Here is a 24,679-nt window from a genome sequence, read left to right on the forward strand (position 1 = left end):
AAATAAGTCCAGGCAGTCAGCTACTCTAAAAAGAATCAGGTGAAACAGTCCTCTCCAGGGGCAGAAGGACTTGCAGCCCCAGCAGATGGCTGCTTTACTCACAAGAAGTAGCTCAAATCGGGATGTTTTGAGGTGAGGCCAATGAAAAATGGTGCCAGCCACTGTGTTAAATGACCGAGGAAGTATAATGGCTTTTATCACCTTGCTTCAGTCTTTCTGCTAAAAAAGAGATGGTGTTCTTTTCTCCCTGCAGAAATTGGTACTGTCCTGTCCACTGACCCTATGACACAAGTGATAACAGTTATCGAGTTCATAAATGTGAGAGATCTTCTGGAGTTATAGATGGATACAGCCATGAAAACGTAGGAAGATGAACAGGAAAAAAAAATTATGGTCTTCTCTAAACAGAAAGGGCAATATTCTATCTTGGAGTTGGTGCTTCAACTTCTACATGCAGAACAGCTCTTTTGGCTAATTTAGAAAATGGTGGTAGTGTTATAAAGGCAAGGGGGATTCTTTTGTTATTTATTTTCTGATCACTCTTCAGGAACACATCTGGGAAAAAAAATCTTAGAAAAGCCTGTAATACTTGCTCCATTCTTCCTTATGTCTTCCATTTTAGGGGCTTGCTGAAGTCAAGCCAACAGTTTTCCTTCCCACAGAAAAATATGAAAAGGACAGCAGTGTTATGGGAAGAAACCTCTTCAAGGACCTTCAGCAGAGCAATTACTTTATGGCAGAAAACAGATGGCAGATCTGAGTACTGGTAAAAGGATGTGCAAGAAGTTAATCTCATACACACTCTGATTTTTTCTTTTTTTTTTTTTCACTCAGCTACTGGCTTCTCTCCTGTGTTTCTAGTACACTGGCTGAACATGGATGACTGATGAGATGGATAACCTGAGTCCTATTCCCTCATTAGTGTTACTAACTGCAAGAGGAAAAAATGCTGGTTTGTGCTAAAATCATGTTAATCATTAAAAATTTGTAATTTTTTAAAATGATCTCAAGCTATTAAACTGAGAAATAGGAAAAATGCAATTTGTTTAAATACTACTCAGTGAAAAATAGTGCTAAAATCCTACTTATTATTATCTGATAAGGCTTTATTCATCTGACTATGCTGCACAAAGGCAAAAGATAAGCAGTATGTACTTTAGATGTTTGTAGTCTCCTGAAGAAAAGGTCTTTGCCATTCTACAGTAGGGGTTTAAATGTTTATTTAATGTGTGAGTGTAAATCCTCCCTGGAAAAAGCACTGGGGATGATGGAAGATTATAGGGTGCGATTTACTCACATCCATATCCTGAGAGACAAAATGCCTTGAAATGGTCCTCTGTGTAATCTGATGTAAATTATCATGGAAGTAATAAAAGTAATGAAGAATGTGTACTGTTTCATAAGTAGAAACTGATATTTTGCATATCTGAGAATCTACTGGCAAAAAATTCATGTTTTGATTGCACTGCTGTTTCCAACAAATCATCCAAGGGTGTTTTGGTTGGGCTTTTTTGTTCTGTTTTTAATGATGTGCACTTTTGCCCCACCCAGTGGCCTTTACCTAAATTGCCAGCTCTGCTTGTTTTTTGGAGGCGTTTTCTCCCCTCTGCCACAGTCTACAGGGTGGATCTGCCACTGAAACCTGAACAAAAGCAGCATCTGTCCCCTGTTGCTACCCTGAGTATATTAGGCTATCATTATCTGCAATGACACTACCATCTGTAATGTGCTCTGGGGCAAACACAGGCACTGCCAGTAGCTTCAGCACTACAGGCAGATGCTTCATCATGCAAGAAGATACATGAAGCCAAAATATGCTGTACATGAATTCAAGTAGTTGAGAAAGGAGAGAGAAGGAGAGGGAAACAAGGAAATAAATGTTGTTCAGGTGCCTCATCAACAAAGACAGAAACAAGGAAGCATAGGCTAGGTCAGGTACATTACTCAGTCTAAATGAATAACAGGTATAAAAAAAGAGACTCATTTTATTGCACTAGGAAAGAGTCTATAACTTTTTATGGACTTTTTTGTCTTCCCTGTTTTCACAAAGAACTTACAAAAAATTGGTTTCAAACTTAAGTAATAAATAGAAATTTGGGGATTTTTCTTCAAAATTCCTGTGCTCATCTGTAACAGAAAACAAAACACACGCATTGAGACAGAAAATGAAGACACAGAAAGTAGTCTGTTCTTTCTTTTCTTGTATATTTGTGATTTTCTTCTCTGTAAATCTCAGAACTTTTATGTAGAGCTCCATCTTCTTCTCTCTGAACCAATGTCTCTGTCATCAAGTTCTCAAGGAAACAACTCTCTCCCTAGACCTTGTTGCCAGACGCAAAGGCACAAGCGCAAGACAGAAAAAGAAATCTTTTCAAAAGCCACAAGCATTCCGGCCAATCCTCTTTTATACTGTCTTTAAAGTTTGGAATGCAAAATCCTGTATTGGAACCAGTCTCCTGATTTGTCTGCCTGCAAGACATACATTCAAAGAACACAGTTCTCTTTTTATTATAAACAAGATGGTTACTGAATATGTGCATTGTATGTCTATTACAACACTTTCTGGGTCTCTTGGCCAAGACTTGACTTTCAGCATCATCTGTCTTGTATTCATACAGCAAAAGAGGCCCACTATCAAGAAAAAAACACACTTTCCTTCCAGAATGAAATGCCTCTACAACAGCTACTTCAGTACTCTGCCAAGATGTTAAAAACATCGATTTCCAGCAGTCCCCTAATACATGAGGAGCATCAGATCTGCATTTTGGTATCACTTTGTCCCTTCCCCTCTATCTCCCTTCCCCCACCTGTGGTCTCGGAAATTTTCTCTGGACATTCCAGAAATGGACTGCATTGCTCCAGGCAAAAATCCATCTCCGGAAACATGCAAAACGCACACGCTGTTACATGACCGTACACAGCACATATACAAATCAGCAATGTTTTCCCCACTATTTCATCTGCTCTATTAAAAAAAAAAAAAAAAAAAAAAAAGTCATCAAGGCCTGTATTATTTTCACAGAAGTAGAGAAAAATATTTTCTATTAATGTGTTGAATGAACTAGCTTTAATGACAGTTAGGTACAGAAGAGAGAACTGTAATAATTCAGTGTTGAACAGAAAAAAACCCTGAAGGATTCTGGCTTCCTAATGCACAAATTGTTGTATGTCACCCTCCAGTCACTCCTTTATTGAACCACAAGGACACTGTCTCGTTGCAGGAGGGAAGGCATGAAATGTTACCTTTGTATGAGGTGGTCCAGTGCTGGCTGTATCAAGATTAAGTAGGTCATTTATAAGAGCCCAAGCACACACACTGTATTTTGCAGTAGGAGTTTGGAGTTTAACAGACAAGCAGCCATCCAGGCAGCAGCAGCGATCACATTGTATATGACACAATATTTTTCTCAGAGACTCTGCTTCCAAATAAGAACAAAGTATCTTTAACATGTCTAGAGGGAAAATGGTGCTTTTACTACGTTTTTTCATATGGTAAAGGTTCTGTAGGTACTCTACGCATCATCACCAGAAATCTATTTTCTGGGCATTTTTACAGGCTTGCTAGAGCATTCCATATATTGTTGCTTCTTTTCTAAAAGGACTCTAAGTAAAAATACAGTCCCAAAGAGTTAAACCAATTGAAGCTCTTCTAAACTTGCCACATTTGTCTAGGAGAAGTTTCAGGGGGGTTGTCAATTTTAATTAGAAATGGTAAACAATTGTGCACAATGCAGCAGATTATCAGGGCTACTTGTTAAATTATAAAAGGCTGGCTAAGCTTCAGAGTGAAGCTAGTGTCCAAATTAGCAAATCTGACAGTTTATGCTCACAAAAATAATTACTTTTTCCTCCTTTATTTTGCAGATTGTGTTCTTTGAGGAAAAAAAAAAAGCTTATCGATCTCTAGCTAATTTCTGTGAATTAAACCTGTGTTCAAAATAATAAAACTAAGTAAAAATGCCATGCCCTTTCATAAGCCTTATCTGTTTTTAACATTTCTATTTTTTTATTTTAAATCCATGATACACCTTTTTCTGGAGTATATAGCAGTTTTTCACCTCAGAAGGTCATTTATTGTGAATTCTGAAAACAGGTTGAACTGAAAAAAAAAAAAAAATCTATGCCTAAGAGATGCTATGCATGGATGGAAAGAGAGGGAGGAAAAGTCCATACCTTTTCTATTAGGACTGTCTGTCATGAAAGACAGATCTTTCGGCACTTCAGCAGTGAGGCAGAAGCCATGTCTTCCTCCACCTGGCACTGGACATACACAAAATTGAAACTTGGGTGTCTGCATCCTCCCACATCACCTTTGGATGATCTTCAGTGTTGTTTAGACTTGACTTGTGAGACAATTCTGATTTCATGGTAATGTGCTGATTTTCTTTCCTGTAGAGATAACTTTGGAGACAATACAAAGTCTTGATGAAAGTTAATCCAAAGAAAGATAGGGATGAAATTCTCAAATTATAAAAGTCTCCAGTGCTAATCCATGACACACTAGTGATTTAATAACCCTACTGGTGGTCATGGAAGACAGTCCTTCTTTTAATCTTCAAACATTTCCTTATGCTCAAACACAGTTAGGAAAACATTGTGTAAGAAGCAAACTATATTTTCAAGTAAAGCAAAATAGATTTCAGGAAAATCTTTTAGAAATGTATGATCTGAACCTTGACTAGAAGTAGGTCTTAAGATGCTGTAAGCAGTTATAACTATCCAAACTCTTGGATTCATTTTTGTTGTTTGTGAAACAAAGGTTTTCCAAGCTGCACAATTGCATGTAGCCTCAAGCTTTATAGATAGTGCACTATTAAAAAAAAAAGAAGAAGAAGAAGAAATGAAAGAATTTAACATGTTAACATCCTGCACTTTGAAAAGACAAGTGAATCAATGATGCTCTGATTCTGAGAAAAAAAAATTCTCAAGGATAAAATGTGAACAGAAGATAAAATCCAATTTCTGTGTATCAAGTCCAGCCTCTCTACTGATTATCTGGGTTGCATTGGCACCTGAAGGGCACAATAAGCTCAAAAATGTACCAAGCATACATCTTCCCTCTGCAGTCATGTAGTCATCTTCTATCTAGCGCATGATCAACAAGCAGGTGGTCTATTGAGGTGAAATGATTCCCAGTACATCTCAAGGGGGGCAGAGAAAGGTATGGTGAAGAGATATTTTTTATTTTCTCCCTGTTTTCCACCTTCCCTGCCTCCCTCCTTCCCTGCTTCTCCTACTCTCTCTCTTTCTCATATAGTGTGTTGACTGTCAAAACAGCGTATCTGCACTAATATATTCCATCAAGAAATAATCTCTTGCAAAGTACCTTATTAAAGAGTAAACCTGTATAATGATTAATTTCATTAAGCAACATTCTTCCCTGAAGGCTCCTGTTTGTAATGAAATCTTCAGACAATCACCACCTAGGGAAGCAATATATCTGCTAAGAGCATTGCAAAATAATTATCAAATGACAAAATATGACATACCAACCTTTTTAAATGATTGAGTAATAATACTCTAAAGAACACCACCCCACCTCCTCACCCTCCTTTTTTCTTGAATCTACATTCAAGGCTTGTCTACATGCAAGTTTACACTGCATACTGCAAAATGACCACTAATTTAACTAAAACTTCACAATACCAAAACTCTCTCACTAGATCACACTGACAACATGCAGAACAAACACAGTGAACATTAGAGAATCCTTAATTTTAAAATACTGCCATACATTGCATATTCCAGAACTGAGTATATTCGGTAGGCATACTTACTTACTGTATCTCTATATGTCACAGTGATTTAATGAAATCCTGAATGTTTTGTTTACAGATTTTACCAAATGTAGGAAATAAGAAAACTGCCCAACACACATAAGAAATAGGGTTTTCTTAAAACCATAATTTAGAGACCTGATTAAAGCTCTTTGTGGAATCTGTAATAAGGAGCTTGTTTATACATATTTATTGAATAAAAACATTTAGATGCCAGGACTCAAGAAAAACTTATTTCAAATTAGAATAAGCTTCATTTAGGAGCAAGAGATTAAGTTTACAGTGGACAAAGTGTTTTTTTCTTTTCTTTACACAGACAGCTATTTTGTATTGACAATAAGCTATACTGAAGAGGCCTTGCTCTCAAGGAATAAAGAATATCGGCATTGTGCACACATTCTTGTGCAGAATATTTACATTTGCCTACAAGAGTTTAGACTCCAGTAAATAAGGATTATGCGGTGGATCTGCCCTTACAAAGGTTTGCTTACTGTGTGAAAAAGCTTGCTTCCTCTATTGCTCCCTTTATTCCTGATTTTCTTTTCATTTCTCAAGAACTTGGAGATAAAACGTGTTTTGAACGTTTTTTCGATGAAGTTGCCTCATATGCACAATTCACCGTGTACCTCAACCTCTGCATTTTGCTAGTTTGTTCTAATTTATTTAAATGTAAGCATCTTTCAGCACAGCTTTGTTCTGTTCTATTTTAAAATGATTGCAAAGATATTAAATTTTCAGGATAGTATATTAGCTCAAACTACAGAATGGGCATTCTAGTAGAAAAAAATCTGATTATTTAGCAATGCAACTCATACTTCTAGTATTCTGCACAGAAAAGATGATGTAATCCCAATTTCCCTACTGTTGCAACTGTCTGAGCTAGGAGTTGAAGAAAAGGAAGATAAGCAGGAGGGAAGTGTGTCTATCGTGATGGTTTTTTTTCCAATTATCTTGTTTCATGTTTCAAATAAAATTATCAACTTCAGGAAAGTAATGGTTTTCATTATTTTTTTCATGGTTTTGAGAAAACAGGATTCTTTTTTTCTTAGTAGATAGCAGTTATTTAGCATTTAAAAAGTTGCAAAATGTTTGCAATTTACTGTCTATTATATGCAACATAATTTATTCAGTAATTAAAATGCAGTAATTGCCATTATGAGTTCAATATTTGCTCACAATTGTTGCATGTTGGAATCAGAGACAATTTGAAATTACACTTTCCCTACCATGGGAAGGTATGGCCTCATTCATATCCTATGCAGAGCACTGCATTAACCACCAGTGACACTCTCATTAACTCCTGGATCTTTAGAGCTATATTTGGTATGCTGTGTAGGATCATCTTTCATGCGTACTCTCACCATTCTGTGTAGATACATTCATCTTTTACCTTTCATTTCCCCTTTTTCATCATTTCCAAATGACGGGGCTAAATGGAAGCCATTTCAATGAAGGATACAGTTATCACTCCTTAGCACTGCCTCAAGTACCTGAGATTTTCACATGATTTCTGTAATCCTTGGATGGATACAGATCAGATTTGTTTCCAGGTTCACACTCCTGCCATTACAGCAGAAAGATTACTTAATTGCTGTAGTAATTTACTTCCTTACTTTTAATATATAGCAGAGTATTCCCAGAAAATGGACTAAAAGTCTTCCCTAATCTGTTTCAGGCACCAGTTTCTGCTTGGAAATCTGTCTTGCATATGTCCTGCCCAGGGATTCAGACATCTGTCAGCTGCTGGTGATGACCACACTCCAGCCCAGTCCAGACCCCTGAGGTGGCAATTCCCTGGAATAGGCTGGACTAGCAGAACCCACAGCAGCACTGGGTTCTCTAGCACAGTGGGGCTCTGGGCTTGCTTGGACTTCTGATCAAAACTGCAGCGCAGCAGCATGGGGAAAGAGAAAATGTGCCCTTACAAGCAGGTCTTTTTCCTAGCTTTTGAAGGAAACAGGCAGTTAAAATGACTTTTGTTAAAAGCGTCTGTACTGAGTTTGCATGGCAAGGTTTTGTTAATGGCAGTGGGGTGCTGCTACAGTGGTGGCTTCCATGGGAGCTCTTCTAGAAGCTTCCCTCATGACAGACAAAGACAATGCCAGCTCGATCCACCACTGGACAAGCACAAGCCCAACAGCAATGATGTTAGCACCTGTGGGATAACACAGTTAAGGGGGGAGAAAAAAAGCACTTCAACAGTTCCATTTAGATGGATGAGTGAGACTATGGGAGAGAAAGACATGAAGGCCACCAAAGAAAGAGAGGGAGGAGGTGCTGTACCTTGAAAATAAAGTATCTTGCAATTGTCTGCACTGAGCATGGAAGGAGAAATCCAGGTCCCAGAATGAGAGTCCTGCTGAAAATTGCAGCACTCTACACCCCAAACCCACTGTGATTGTGCTCTCCCTGCCCACTCACTCTCCTCTCTGCTCCATTAAATTCAATTTCAGCCAATTAAGCTTAAGAGTCAAGAAAAAGAACTTTAAAGAAAGTTACTTAATATTAATTTGAACTCCAAAGTATTCCAGTAAAGGGGGAAAAAAGTCAATGCTGTTAAGATGTGCAATATTTTACATAAGGGTGGAGGAATAATGAAAAAAAAAGTTCAATATCTTATTCTGAAAACCTGTAAAATCTGTTAAATGAACTGTTTGGTAAATATATTCATAGGTCTTCCAAACAAGCCCACAAAATAATTCATTACAGATCTTTTAAAATACTATATACAAAATATGAGAAAATATATTACATTTATAATTTGATGAACAGTATAATGAGAAATCAACAGAAGTATTGTTCTTCTTGTACATTGAGAGTTATAGTGTATGATTGGGTTATTACTAATAAGATTTCCATGATTGAAGTTTATCTCCTTTGCATACTACTAAGTGCAATTTCACAACTGCTTGTTCTTCAAGGTATTTAAAAAGGAGAATAGTTATTTAATTTTCTTTGAACTTGATGAAATCTGACATCAAAATAATAAAATATCTTTTAGTAACCTCTATTTAGAGATGATAACTTTGGCCCATCAAAATTATTAAATTTTATTCTTCCTGCTCTATATTTTAAAAAATTAAAACTCCTCATATGAAAGTTCACATAATTATAAGATATATTATTAAAGGATGATCAGGATTGGTTGGATCCTTTGAACCTGACATTAATGTGTCAAGGCTGGTCTTCTCCATGTTGGATACTGGGTTTTTGATAAACTTAACTCCTAGCAAGTGCATTCACCATACATATGTGTAAGAAATTAGTAGCCACATTATCCACTAAGGATCCCCACTACTTTCCATCAGGTTATACCAGGGGAAAATTAGACTTATCAAGTATAGTGTAGTCTTGCATTCAGTGTGATCAAGGACAGAAATCACTGAATGTTATCAAAGGAAATCTGTGGTAGTGTTGATCTCATCATGACTCTTAGAGATTTCAGAATATCACTTAAAACTGGGGAATAATTCTGACTCTTTGAATGATGTACATAGTCAAATAGTATGAAGTGGGGAAGGCAGATTTGTTTCAGTATACTCGAATAAAGTATTTATGGAATTATAAAGTAATTTAGGCTGGAAAACACCTCTAAGATCAAGTCCAGTTGTGATGGACTTAATCCAGTGGACTAGGCCCTTTCTCTATGTTACAAATCAATGGAAAAACAATCCTCTTCATTATTCTTGAAAGGGAAAGCAAAATGTTATCCAAAATCACAGTTTTTCACACTACCTACCCATATAATGGATTGAGACAGGAACCCCAGTCTGCTGGTTAGTTATTTGGTTGGTATTGTGTACTCTGTAGCACTGGATCTTTGTGATGCCAATTTTACCAATAAAGCTGCTTGAGAAGTAGGTTGTTTCCTATGTAAAATATTTGAGTTACAAAATCACTGTATTTTTTTTCAATAATAGTTTCAACTTTTAGCAAATAGATACATTTTCCCCCTGGGAGATGAAAACTCAGTACATTAAAAAAATAGTCATGTTACATGTTGGCCAAAAGTGCATCAAGGGGAAAAATCTTTGCTAATGAACCAAACCTACTGAGAGTAGTGGCATGAGGCTTCTGAATGCCCATGGGGCATTATTATCAGCAGATGTGAATAAAATGTTTCAGCTGAGTATTTCTGACATTCAGGTGTTTTTGGGTTTGTTGAACAGATGCAATTTTCTGCAGAGGGCAGACACATCTTTCTAATTTTTATATCAGACAAAATCTCTTAAATGTGCCTTGAGAATATATTTTCGTCAGATATTTGTGTATATGCACCTCTTTCTTCTTCCCTGTGTCCTACCACAAAACCAAGAATTATTTCATTACCATTGGATTTGTTTTGCTTCTTTGCTTTCAGAGAGACAGCATGTTTGAGAGAGAGCATCTTTTCAAACACAGTGTGCACTTTGATATTAACAAAATAGTAAGAAAATAGAATAAAAACAAAAATGTAATTGCTTTTGCTGCATGACTGATTGCTTCCACAATACAATTAAGCAGAAGGGAAAAATTACTGCATTCTGTCAGTTAATTCAGAGTGCAGCACACCACCAGTCCTCAGAGAACTTAATTTTCTGCCAAAACTAAAGAAAGTATATTAAAAAGCTATCTAATCACAAGTAAAGGTCATTCAAACAATTGTTTTTAAGTATTGGGACCAGCACTGCTTAACAACTTTGTCAGTGACATGAACAGTGCCATTAGAGTGCACACTCAGCAAGTTTGCCAATGACACCAAAGTGTGTGGTGCAGTTGACATGCTGGAGGTAAGGGATGTCATCCAAAGGGACTTGAGCAGACTTGAAGTGGTGTATGAGAAACTCATGAGGCTCAACGAGGTTGAGTGCAAGGTCCTACACTCGGGTTAGGGCAATCTCAAGCACAGATAGAGACTGGGAGGAGAATGACTTGATGGCAGCCCTGAGGAGAGAGACTTGAGGGTGTTGGCTGATGAGAAGCTCAGCATGACCCAGCAATGTGCACTTGCAGCCCAGAATGCCAGTCATGTTCTGGGCCGTATCCAAAGCAGCAGGGACAGCAGGGGGAGGTGATTCTGCCTGTGGTATTTTTGGGGTCCCCCAGAAGGAGGAGGAATTGGGAATCTGACTCCATGTTCTTAGAAGGCTAATTTATTATATGATCTATATTATATTATATTATATAAAAGAATGCTATACTAAAACTATACGAAAGAATAGAGAAAGGATACTCACAGAGGGCTTACAAGATATTAATGAAAAACCTGTGACTCTCTGGAGTCCTGACACAGCTGGACTGTGATTGGTCATTAAGTAAAAAACAATTCACATGTTGGATAAACAATCTCCAACCACATTCCAAAGCAGCAAAGCACAGGAGATGCAAATGAGATAATATTGTTTTCATTTTTTCTCTGAGGCTTCTCAGCTTCCCAGGAGAGAAATCCTGGTGAAGGGATTTTTCCAGAAAATATGACAGTGACACTGCCCCTCTCTTCTGGCCTCATGAGACTGCACCTGGAATGCTGCATCCAGCTCTTGGGTCCCCAGCGCAGGAAGGACATAGACCTGTTGGAACAAGTCCAGATAAGGACCATGAAGCTGATCAGAGGGCTGGAGCACACCTTCCATGAAGACAGGCTGAGACAGCTGGGCTTTCTGACTGGAGAAGAGACTTCTACAGGGCCTTCTTTTCATCCTTGATCCTTCCAATACCTGAAAGGAGCCTGCAAGAAATCTGAGAGGAGTTTTATAAGAGTTATTTATGTCCTAACATGGGGGTATGGGTTTAAACTGAAAGAGAGCAGATTTAGCCTAGATATTAGGAAGAAATTCAGTACTGTGCGTGTAGTGTGGCACTGGAACAGATTGCCCAGAGAAGTTATGGAGGCCCCATCCTTGGAAGTGCTCAAGGTCAGGCTGGGAGGGGTTTTGAGCAAGCTGGTATAGTGAAAGGTATCCCTATCCATGGTGGGGATTGGAATTTGAACTAGATGATTTTTAAGGTCCCTTCCCACCCAAACCATTCTAAGATTCCACAATTCTGTGAAAAAGATTAAACTACACCTTCTAAATCAGTGTAAGACCACAAACAGATTGTTTTAACTAAAGATATCCCTGCTTTGAATTGAAGGTTGTTACATACAGAAAACAGTTTTTCCTTCAACAGAACTTTTTCCTGCCAACTGAACCATCATTATATCATGCAGCAAAACATTATTTCTTTAATGTTATGGAAGAATAGCTTTGACAAATCTAAATATATAAGAGAAAGAAATGGTATTGGTTTTATAAAATAGAGAAACTCATCTGTATGAGTAAAAGCACATCTATATTTTCATATCTTTATATGTATACAGGTATGTTTACACACATATTTACTTTAATATACACGTGTAAGGTCATTTGGCTCATGTCAAACTACTGTTACTCTTTAGGTGGCAACAGTTTTAATCACCCATGAATGCAATAGTACCTAGGTGCACTCTACAGATATTTTACTCACTATTTAAAGGTTTTCTAACATGTTTCTGAGGCACAAAACAGCAGGAGACTATGGTGGTATTTTAACGGATTAACACTGACATTTTAACTTGAGTTAATTTCCTTTTTTGACTTTAAATTACGTGATCTGTTTCAGTAGCACATGGCTAAGGTTTGTGCTGTCTGCAAAATAAGTAATTTTCCTTTTAGTTTTGTTTGCTTTATCTTTGTACAAATTTATATACAGCATGATATCTCACTTTAACAAAGTTTAATAGTGGTACTAAAGGAAGGAGAAGTAAAAATAACCATAATGATAGTAAACGTAAAATCTTGCAAAATCTGCTTCCTCCAGGTGGCAGAGGTGAAATCAAATTGGCATTTCTGTATGCTCAGAACAATAAGATTTTTGTAAGTGTTCTGACATTTCTGTTTTCATATCTTAACCTCTTTTTTTTTAATATAAAAAATCAATTTTAAAGCCATTTGCACTTACAAGTGAGGAAAACCATGCACTTCTGAAGGTAAAGGCCCAGCTCTGCAAGTATGAGTGCAGTGGAAAAAGTCTAGACACTGAGTAGAGCAAATATATAATTACTACTTTGTTGAAAAAACTTATTTATTTACACTTAATGCAGGCTTTTGAAAGCAACTGCTTTGTGTGTTCATTTATTTAGCCAATTTACAGTTACTTATAGCAGTCTGGCAGCAGATACTTGAGCAATTGATAAAGGCATTATAACTGGCTCACTTCTTCGGTCCTGTATTTCTTTTGATAAAGAATAAAATACTAATTCAGCCTCAAAAATGGGCCTGTCTTCTATGTTTCCTGACAATGCAAATATCCCTCCAGTAACTATGTCAGACTCCAAGACTCTTCTTAATAAGAAAATTGCTCATAGCACACTCGATTCTATAAATACAAAAATAACTATTAATAAGTCAAATATTTTTTTCACCTCTCTCCACTGATTCATTTGGAGACAAATTTTGAAAGTATATCTGCAGTCTGCTGTCTGAAGATCCTCTTTACCACATCAGGAGAAGAAAGAATGCTGCAGGATCTTAATCACTTCTCCTAAATACATTGTGAGAGAAATAGAACAACAACAAAAAATGTATCCAGCTGTCTTCTCTCTGTTCTTTTTTTTCCTAATTTGTGCTTGTTATCCAAAGTAAAAAATGTCTAAGCTTTGACTGTACCTAAAAAATTACCAAGCTAGTAGTTCTGTATAAAATATAGTCTCAGTGACAAAGAATTCCGATGCAGTTGGCAGATAAATAAATGAACTCCATTATTAAAATTTTGGGCCTTTTTAAAACCAATGATATTGATAAAAGATTTGACTGATATTCCATACATTTTATTTTGGAATTTATACAAAGACATCAGTGATTTCTCGCAAAATTTCCAATAAAAAAATTAAGGCAATAATTTCACTATGGTCCAATACCCTGATGAATCAGACAAGAGAAAAAAGTGACTGGATATAAACAATTATGGAGTGTTATAGCAGCAAACAAGTTGGGTTAAAAACTAAGCAAATAAGATGAAGACATGTTAATTCATAGTTATATGTGGATGTATGAATGTAGGAATGAACTACTACACACATATGCATGTGGGGTCAAACTGGGCAAAAAGCAAATCTATGTAACTGAGCAAGCAGTAAAGATAGGTATAGATAAGACATAGATAGGACAGAAATAGATGGGATGAATAAATAATGCAACTTCTTGCAATAAATAACACTGAAAGGTTACCATGAAATAGTATTTTCATCCTTGCATCGTTTCTTCCCTTCTTTTCAAATAAAATATATATGGAAATATGATATCTACTTAAAATAATAGCTACTAAAAATAACAATGCTTTTAAATATACTGTTGGGAGGTGACTTGATGAATGTATGTTTTCCATGTAAAAAGGATAAATTAATGCCACAGAACCAGCTTAACAAATATATGATTTAACATCAAACTGACTAGCTTCCTAAAACAGAAAAAAAAACAACAAACAAGCAAAAAAAAAAAAAAGGAAAACTAGAAAACTAAAGGAAATATAAAAGCAAAAAAAGAAATATAAAAGAAAAAATCTTTCTTAAATTTTTCTTTTTAATTCGGTTATGGTGTTGTTTGTATTTTAAATAATTTAAGTCTACTAGCATCTGTATTGTAACCCTGAATTACAGAAATACCCCATTGAAGGCACATGGAAACATTAAAAATCTGAAAAAAACCTCACCATTACTGGGATGATTTTTATTATTTCAGCATCTTCCTCAGGTCTCATCCCTAAGGCATTTATATGGTAAATTATCATTAGGCAGAGATGGAAATAAGCTAACATACACCAGCAGAACGTATCAGCAATTTCCACACTGGGACCATGATTTTCTGCAGGATAGAAAAGGCTTAAGAAGACATTTGTACCTACATAGCACACTAGTACTTCACAGCCCAAACATTCCCAATATGCACACACACAAACACTCAGCAAAACCAGCAGCTCAGTGAGATTTAGATTTGAATTCAATTTTAATCTAAGTCTACTACCTTTTGATCAAGAGTTTTGGTGTGGATCAGTCACTAAGACTGCTTAAAACAAGCCTGTGCTTTGAAAGGTTTTTCTGGTAGCCAGACATAGGGGAATTCAGTGATTTTTTAATTTTTTTTTTTTTTTTTTTTTGTAACTCTGTATGCATGCAAGTCGGTATCCATTCTGAGTTTGCAAAAAAGGACCACATTTTACAATCTGAAAATGAACACAAAACTATTTGCATAACATCTGCACTGCTTGGAGGGTTGGAACACTACAGCAATTAGGTCCATGCTCTATTCACTTGCAATTCAGACTACTACTATAGTTGAGCTAATTTAATGTTTAGTTAAAGGATAAGACATATTTTTATTTTCCCTTAATGATTAATGCTGTATCATAAACCATCACATAAACTATTTTACTTTTAAGCAGGTAGCTATAAAAATATTTTCCATCTATATTTTTAAGTGAAAGAAACTTTGAAGGATACTAATTTAATCTGTTTAATATGTGACTGTTTTCATCTACAGTATGTGTTTTAATTTGACTGATTTTACACAGCTGTCATTCCACAGCCTATAATCTGTATGCATATGATATAAGCATAACCTTTAATGAACAAGATTCACAGGCAAAAGTTGCTAATATAATGCTAGCATAGCAGCACCTGCCAACCCCTCTACAATTAGAAGTCTGTGTCAGCATTTCAATTATAAAGCAACTTCTAATTTAGAGGATCATATCTTGACAGTAAAAATTCTTTCTGTGTTGCAAGTTGACATGCAAGGTCTCAGTTCAAAGCATTTTTATTAATACAGGTTTAAATTGGTTTAGATATTATGAAGTTATAGAAGACTACAGTAAAAAATGAAAACACACTGTGGATGTTTTTTCATCACCACTGTAGCTCAAAGGCTTTGAAAGGGAAATCCACAAACACTACAGTTGCTTATGTGTAACTAGGATCAGTGACTCATTTAAATTTTTCTATTAATTTAGTAGTAAGATCTAAGTTTTAAAAGTCCAAAATGTAATGTTTCTTTCTGTTGTTTTGGGCATGCATACTTATCAATAACATTAAGTATAATACATTAATTGTTTAAAATATTTATTTCTGAGTGCATCAGATCACTGCTAAAGCAGACCATGGCAGTACATGTGTCAACCTATGGAATAGAGGTCTCTCCATAATGACATATCATTTACTAATAACATTTCCATGAATTACAAATTTCCCAAGTGTGTATTGACACAATTGTTCCAGCTGAGAAATTACCATGTACTGTGTCAATAAGCTACTTATCATAGTTGCCTATTGCTTTGCACTGACACAGTAACTACTAACTACTGCTCAGACATTGCACTATCTGTTGTGGAAAGGAAGTAATTTTCAGTTTGTGACAGGGTTAGGATCCACTGAGGGAGATAAATGACAAGGATTTCATTCTATTCTTAGATGGGTGGCTGTAAGAGGCAAAAATGTCAATAACAACTAGATCATTTTTGTGACCTTGCTGAGAATATTCCCCTCCACCCTATTTCTAGCCCTTTCATGCTGTTTTCAAAGCCCTAGAGGACTGAAAAGCATTGTGAGGAGCTTCTAGAATCCAACAGTTACGCGGAATAGTGTGCAAAGGTTCGCATTGCATTCTTTTGTTGCCTGATAGAAAAGAGCATCTGAGCTCGACAGGGAAAGTAAAGAGAATTACCTCTGAGAAAGGTCAGAATACTGTGGGCAACCTGAGATGCTGGAGGAGGGGTAGCTTGCAAGCCACAGCAGCAGGGAAAGCTTCTCAGTGGGAGCCAGCAGCCAGCTCATTGGGCCAGAGCTTGATACAGAGCTGCTCTTCATCTGGGGCACACTTCTACACAAACATGTCCATGTAGCAGAGAGAACCCACACCCCCCTGCAAACGACTGTGCAGGCAAAAACACAGTTCCTGAAAATGCATTCCAAGCAATGTGTTAAATCTGTGCATTTCACAACCACATTAGCCCTCTTGTGGGCAGGGCAGCTCTTTCCTTGCTGAGACAAAATGCTCCCAAACCTTTGTGTCATGGTTCCAGCAGGGCGTGTCAGAGCTCCAGGATTGCAAGCAGAGGCAGTGACTTGCACTGCTGTGCCAGCAGCAGGTCCTGGGGATTTATAGGTCTCTAAATACGTTATGGTGTCTTGTATGAGTCCCTTTAAGTTCAAAACCAGTATCTGCAAACACAGTTTGCTACTGGGCAGTAATTAGTGGTTTGTAAATGCATTTGAAATTAATTTTAATAAAGCTATCACAAGTAATGGAAAGCTGACAGAATAAAGTTATCAAAAGTAAAGAGGATGTATATGAATAAGATGGGCTTGCTTTCTAAGAAGCCTTCACCTCCGTATACTGCTATCACATCTGAACTGTATTTAGCTGAAATTATGACAACCATACTAATACATTAATCACTCATACTCTCGTATCACTCTTCAATGCTCATTATCGTACAGGGGGCTTTTAACTGGCAGCTGTTTTCTCTATTATTTCTCACAGTGTCTTAAATCTGCCAGAGGTCTAGATATTTTAGATGCCTCTCACTGCAATTTAGTGATTTGGTAAAGTAAGAGGTGAGAAGTACATGATAGCTCAAAAGTGTAGGATGTGATTTGTATTATTTATACACAATTCAGCCAACACCATATCACACACTATTTCTTCTATTGGTTGGTTGTTTCCATTTAGAAGTCTTTGTAGCAACAATAAAAAACAAAAAAAGCCTGGTCCTCATCTTATATGAAAGAACAAGATTTTACTTCAGTCTTTCCAGAAGAGTACAGTTCTCACCTTCTTAATTAATCTTCTTGCTTCAACATAATAGAGTGCTACTGGTGAGAAGACATGCTTGAAATAAATTTGAACTATTACAGAATTGTGCAAAGGTGTCCTAATCAAGACCCTTTCTAATGCATATAATGAAAACCTAAACATACTAATATTCATTAACTTATGGTTTGGGTCTCTCATCTAAACTTGAAAATTTTTCTACCTTTTTTGCAGATTATGACATTCAAGCCTATCAGAGAGTGATAGTTCATCAGTACTTCATTGAGATTTTCTATCCAGAAAGTTTGGACCTGAATTTTCTACCAACATTAAAATAAATACCAGTTATCTGTATAATATATTACAAAACAACTTTGCAGCACCCTCTAGTGACACATTACCAAATCAGAATGTTCTGGAAAATGAAGTGACCAGGGAGATGGGCTTGTTCCTAAGAAAACAACTTTTGACATTACCGTGATGGTAGAAGGTGTTCAGTTTTACCATTCCAATCTCATCAATTACAAAGACCTTACCTCTCCAAGGCACTTAAAAATGCATTTCTTGACCTGAAATCAATCCAGTAAAGGAACTGGATTTATTTTGTGTTTGAAACCCCTCTGGTAATATAAAATCAGTTGTTTTGGTTTTTTTTTATTTTTTTATCTGTTAAGAAGTTAAATTGTCACCTGCAGAATTCCTAAACCCCTTTTATTCCTTGTGACTTAGATGTGTCATTGTTCAGTGCTTCCTGTGTCAGTGTGCTCCTACAGCATGAAGATGTGACAGCAGACACCTGACAGCTGAAAGATCTGCTTCATTGCATGGAAGTATTTGAGCATGACTTCTGGAGTTTAGTAGAATTTGGCTCCTAAGCATTTAAAATCATCTAGAGATCAACTCATATCCTAAGCTTTATCACTAATTTATATCCAATATTGTAGTAATCCAGTTTAGGAAACAGCACACCTATTAATGAAGGGCAAAGATTTTTAGCAAGGTATTGGTGGGTTTTGATAGGTTTGTTATTGCATTAATGACTGTGTTGCTATAAACTGAAATTATGCATGTGGCAGACTCATCACTTTAAAAGGAAATATCTGGCTATCATATTGTGAAATTCAAATTTTGGCTTATGGAGTTTTGGGGTTTTTTTATTTTTCTCCAAAAAAAGACCATTGACCTCTAATAAATTAACAAGGTGCATAATTTTTCTCTGTGTGTGATTTTTTACCTTCAGAATTAAACTGTTTAGAAACATTGACATGGAACTTCTGATTTTGTTAAGTGATGCTTTGCCAGTAGGGTATGACACTTCTTTCTTTCCTAAGTCTGGATATATAATACCCAAAGAGGTATAATGGTGCCATTTACATACATGATGAAGCAGAGATCTTAAGGAGTTGTGATATCTTGAGTTGTTTTGCTACATTTAGAAGTGCGTCCCTTTAGACGTAAGGGAAAGTTTGTAATGCAATTTTTTTAGAAAAAGAAACATTACCACCTTCTTTCATTCTCTCAGCTCTCTCCTCTAAAGTAAGGGTTGCTATACTGTTATAGAGGCATAAAAAATACAATATGGAATAAGGAAAACTTGTTTGGTGTTGATACACACTGAAACCCTAAGGTCCTCCTCTCTTCTTTCACTTATTCATAAATACTGAATAAGTTCATCTGTCTTTTCCCTTTCTCAATCTAATGCAAAATAGTTTTAAGAAGGATTTTCTTTGTAAAGGTTGCTTGAATTCAGCATTTCTTGCATGACATGTATGTTTACATGCATCACATATATTATTTACATGAGAAATTTTCAGGTAAAACAATGAACCACAGATCGTAGAAAAAAATGTTTTATTCATTATCTCCTGCACCCTCACACATACAGTTTGAAAACACCTGCAGTATTTATTGCTGATATGTGTTTTCAAAGTATCCAGATATAAATGATATGCACAGAAAAATATCATCCCTTCTTTAAAAATAAACATCTATGGTCTGAAACATTAGAGCTGCACAGCAAATTTGCAGAAAAAAATATAAAAATAGAATTTCATAGAATAGCAAAATAGTTTATAGTACTATATACTATTGTATATAGTATACAGTTAACTTTAGCTGTCTTGAGGAAAGATAACTGAATATAAAAAGGCATAAAAGCATTATTTTTAATATATTTACCAAGAGAATAGAAAATAATAGTATGCAATATATATACATGTAGCAGCAGCAGAGATATCTCTTGAAGGAAAAGAGCTACTATTTTTTCCAACAGATTATATTTTCCCTTTGAGGACCTAGAAATAAAGTAAAAGGCCCACTTAAATACTTGTCATTTCACGTTTTGCTGCAAATCCTTAACACTGTCAGTGTTAGAGACTGGTTTCTGTACCCAAACTCAATGTTATGGGCATTTACCATATGAAATAAAGAGATTTCTATAAAAACTATGTTATGGAAAGAGCAGTAGAATGTATACGCAAATTAACTGTAAGCATCTAATTCAAGTCTCTGTTTCCTTTATGGCCCAATATGTGTGGTGCCTTTCATACCATGACCATACCAGACCATTACACATCTCTACTTCTTTTAGAGTTGACTCAAACTAAAATTCCTCTTTGCTTTTCCTATTCTACAGTTCTCTCTCAAGCAAGTTCATCTAACTCTAACAGATGTGTATTCACAACATAGAATAAGCCACTACAGAATCAGTCACATCATATGGGTAGGAATGAAATAGTGCATTAATCTTTAAATTTCTTTAGTATACTGACAGACATATTACCTATTTGGCAGAATCATTATTATATCACCACCTGTTTCTGCCAAAAAGATTATTTCACTCTTCTGATAATTCACCTCAAAAAGTTTCTTTGCATCCATCTGCAGCTAAAATCATACGTAGAAAGGCATCCTATTCTATCTTTTTCATTATTTTTTTCCTCCATTAAAAGTATAGCTTTTCAACTAGATGATTCAATAAATTTGTTGAGATGGAGGATACTGTTTTTGATTAATTTACTTAAGAACTCTGAATAGTATTACAGGCACACATAGATTCAAATTTTGTTTTAAATGCCTCATCTGCAAAGAGTTCAGGGAATGTCAATTCATTCCATTTCAGGAATTTTGCAAAGATCAGATCTCCTCAAAGATCATGTGAAAGATCATATTAGTTCCTTTGCTCATACTTAAGAATACAAGAGACAGTGTACCATTTTGCATTAATTCAATGGTAATTCATTATCACAGATTCATTGACTCTTTGATTGCAATGCAAATGTCATGTCAAGACTGTATTTTTTCTCCTTTGAAAAGGATAAATTCAAATTTTATTTGCATGGAGGAGAATACTGAGGGAGGAAGATTTGCTCACATTATAACAGTATGTGAGTTTTCAGCAGCCAGAGGTAGGATTTCATAAATTATAAAGAGGAAGAAGTACAACATATTTCATTCCATTTCACTTCATTTCCACCTTTGAATAAATTACAGAAGTCAATAAACAACAAAATAAAGTGATGATTTCTGACCAATTTTTTCTTCCTAGCTAATAATTCAGTGGGTATTTTGTTGTTAACTTAGTGTTGCGTCATTCCCAAACACACAGTCAGGTTTTTTAATTTCTTTGAGGTTTGGTTTTCTAAAGGAAGCTTTACATCATGGCTAATATTCTCTATTGAATAAAGTACTACTTTTATACACTGATCTGAAATTCCTAGTACTCACATACTGTGCCACACTTTCAGGAAATGCAAAAATTCTGTATTCTGTGTTGTGTTACAAGTCATACAGGTGTTATCATTTTCTTCAGCGTGAATATGAATTTGTTGTTTGGGACATGATCTGACATATAAAAATGTTTTTAGTTGTCTGGAGTAAAAAGGAGGACACTGGGAAACACTACCCTGGCACTCTCACCTCTGTCACTGGAAAAATCATGGAACAGAAGAAGCTGTGCTAAGGTCCATGAGGGACAGGGAGGTGTTTCAAGACAGCCAGAATGGCTTCACCCTGGGCAAGTCCTGACTGACCAACCCAGTGGCTTTCTACAGTGGAATGACTACACTGGTGGACAGGGAGAGGGCTACAGGTGTCATCTACCCAAGGTCTGTAAGGCCTTTGCCATAGTAACAGTCTCTCCAAATTGGAGTGGAATAGATTTGATGAGTGAAGAAGAAATTGGTAGGACAGCAGCAGCCAGAAGGTAGGGGTCAATGGCTCAGTGTCCCAAGGAATATTGGCGACAAATATGCCCCTCAAGAGTCTGGACTGGGACCAGTGCTATTCAATTAATCAGTGGCATGAACAAAGGGACTGAGGACACCCCCAACAACTTTGCAAACTACACCACATTGAATGGTGCAGTCGGTACACGTGAGGGATGAAATGCTCTCCAGAGAGACAAGATCAAGAAGGGAACCCATGGGAATCTCATAAGGTTTAGACAAGTGCAAGGTCCTGCACAAGGCTCCGGGCAACCTCCAGTATCAACACAGGCTAGGGGATGAACAGATCAAAAGCAGCCCTGCCAAAAAGCACTTGGGGGTGCTGGTGGAGGAGCACCCTCCTACAGGAAATGTGAGCTTGCAGATCAGAAAAGCAATTGTGTCAAAGGCAGCATGGCCAGCAGGGTAAGGGAGGGGATTCTCCCTCTCTATTCTGCTCTCATTTGACCCCACCTGGAGCGCTGTGTCCCGCTCTGAGGTCCTCAGTGTAGGAAGGACACAGACCTAGCTTTGTTTCTAATTTAGATTTTGTTTCTCCACATAGTGGTCAAACATTTTTTTATGATCCTTGTGAGTCTGTACTTCATTTATTTCAGTGGTTAATAACTTTTTTTTTCATTTTATTTTCCCTTTTCATGAACTTAAGTCTTGATATAGCGAGTTTTGTGCCACTTCTCTTTTCCTCTCATATCACAGATTAGATCAATGGTAGCACAGTTGTCAATAGATAATGTAATACCATATCTGATAAAGTTCTTTCCCTTTTCTTTGTAGCTTTGTAGAATCTCCCTCCTCCCATATAAAACCAGTGGGATTATTTCCAAAGATAAAAAATTTACATTGTTTTATAAAGGAGTAGATGTACAAAGATTTATTTTCTGTTTTTATTTTTATATAAAATTTGTGACAATATCATAGCCAAATTGCTGAACCCTGTTAGATATTCTACAGCCAAATATGAATGTATAGACATCTAAAGCACTTTTAAAAATAGATAGTATGCTTGTTTGTATAAGGGTTTTACTGAAATCACAGAGGAGTTATTCTTGGCATAAATGCATGTAATTTACCCTAGTGTATCTAACTCTGGCATGAATTCAGACATAAGGAAAGCTCTGCTCAATGCCGTCTCAATGAATATCAGACTGGTTTTTCCCATAATCATATAGAGAAGGTTGTTTATCACCTGCCTTGTAGTGGAAACCCTTCAGGTCCCCAGTACATCATGTCTTGTACCTGACAGAATATAGTTATGGTACAGTTATGTCTTAGAAAAAGCAAAAGTATATGATATGCATATGCTCCTTTATCATTCCTTAGTGGTTACACCTCCAAAAAGCAAAAGCAATGAATTTCAGAGAACAATAAAATAAATTATTTATTTTGACCACTAAAAAAATCCTGAAAATGCTCCATGACTAGTTTCCGTACAGTTCAGAAAAGAAAAGGAACATAGGCCTTCATCACTGATACATGTGTCATACCAGCAGAAAGGTACAAGTGACATGGTAATGGGTGTTTCTCCACCTAATCAGCAAGAAAAAGTGGATGAGCCTTCCAGAGAGTTTGCTTATGGTACAGAACTGGGAAGAGTGGATAATAAACCAGAGGGTCGTGCTGCCTTCAAGGGAGAACTTATCAGGCTAGAGAAACAAGCTGACGGCAACTTGCAAGGGAAAATGCAAATTTATGCAGCTGGGGAGGAACAACTCAATGCACCATTATCTAAGCTGGGAATCACCCAGCTGGAAAGAAGCTTGCAGAAAAGGACCCAGGCCACTTGATGGACACCAAGCTGAATATGAGCCGGTACCACATCTTTGCAGTAAAGAAGGTTAATGGTGTCGTGGGATGTTTTAGGAGACATGTTGCCAGAAGGTTGAGAAAGGTGACTCTTCACTTTTTACCAGTGCTTAGCACTGGTCAGGCCACATCCAGACTGTTCCACAGTTTTGGGCTGCTCAGTGCACAAGAGGCTTGGACATACTGGAGAGAGTCTGGCAAAAGGCCACAAAGATCATGAGGGGACTGGAACATCTCTTTTATGTGGAAAGACTGAGAGAACTGAGGCTGTTCAGCCTGGAGATGAGAAAGCTCAAGGAGATCTCATTAATGTACATAAATATCTGAAGGAAAAATATAAAAAAGACAGAGACAGGTTCTTTTCAATGTGCTCAGTGACAGGACCAGAGGTAGTGGGTGCACACTGAAACTCAAGAGGTTCCCTCTGAACATCAGCAAACACTTTTATGATGTAAGGGTCACCAAGGCCTGGCACAGATTGCCCAGGAAAGGTGTAGAGTATCCATCCTTGGAGGCATTTAAAATCCAGATGGACATGATCCAGGGCAACTAGATCTGTGGGAATCTGCTTTAGCAGGGAGGTTGGATCAAATGACCTCCAGATACCCTTTCCATTCTTGAGCATTCCATGGTTTTCTGATTGTATGATCATTGCAGACAGGCATAAATCCTTTCGTGAACTTAACCCCCTATTAAAATAGCTATCAATTGTTAGTTTGTGAGCAATCAGAACCCAAACTACAACATCTTATTAATGACACACCAAAAAAAAAAAAAAACCCTGAGCAGATTGTAGTATTTGATAAGCCTGCCATTTATTTAGAATTACTATACTTCAAGATGATAATATGACAAAAATAAAGTGCGTAAACAATATACACTCACCCACCCTGTTAACTTTGTGAAATACTTAATTCCTTGAATTCCCATATATTGATGAATAATAAAGCTTCAAAAATGTCTTTTAGAATTCTTTGTTGTGAAGTGAAAACTGATGACAATATAAAGTTTGCATTTAGAGGTACTGAATATTTAAATTATTGGAAAAAAAGAGTTATTTTATAAGATA

This window comes from Molothrus aeneus, chromosome 1 (genome assembly GCF_037042795.1).
Source record: "Molothrus aeneus isolate 106 chromosome 1, BPBGC_Maene_1.0, whole genome shotgun sequence".
NCBI classification, from domain to species: Eukaryota; Metazoa; Chordata; class Aves; order Passeriformes; family Icteridae; genus Molothrus; species Molothrus aeneus.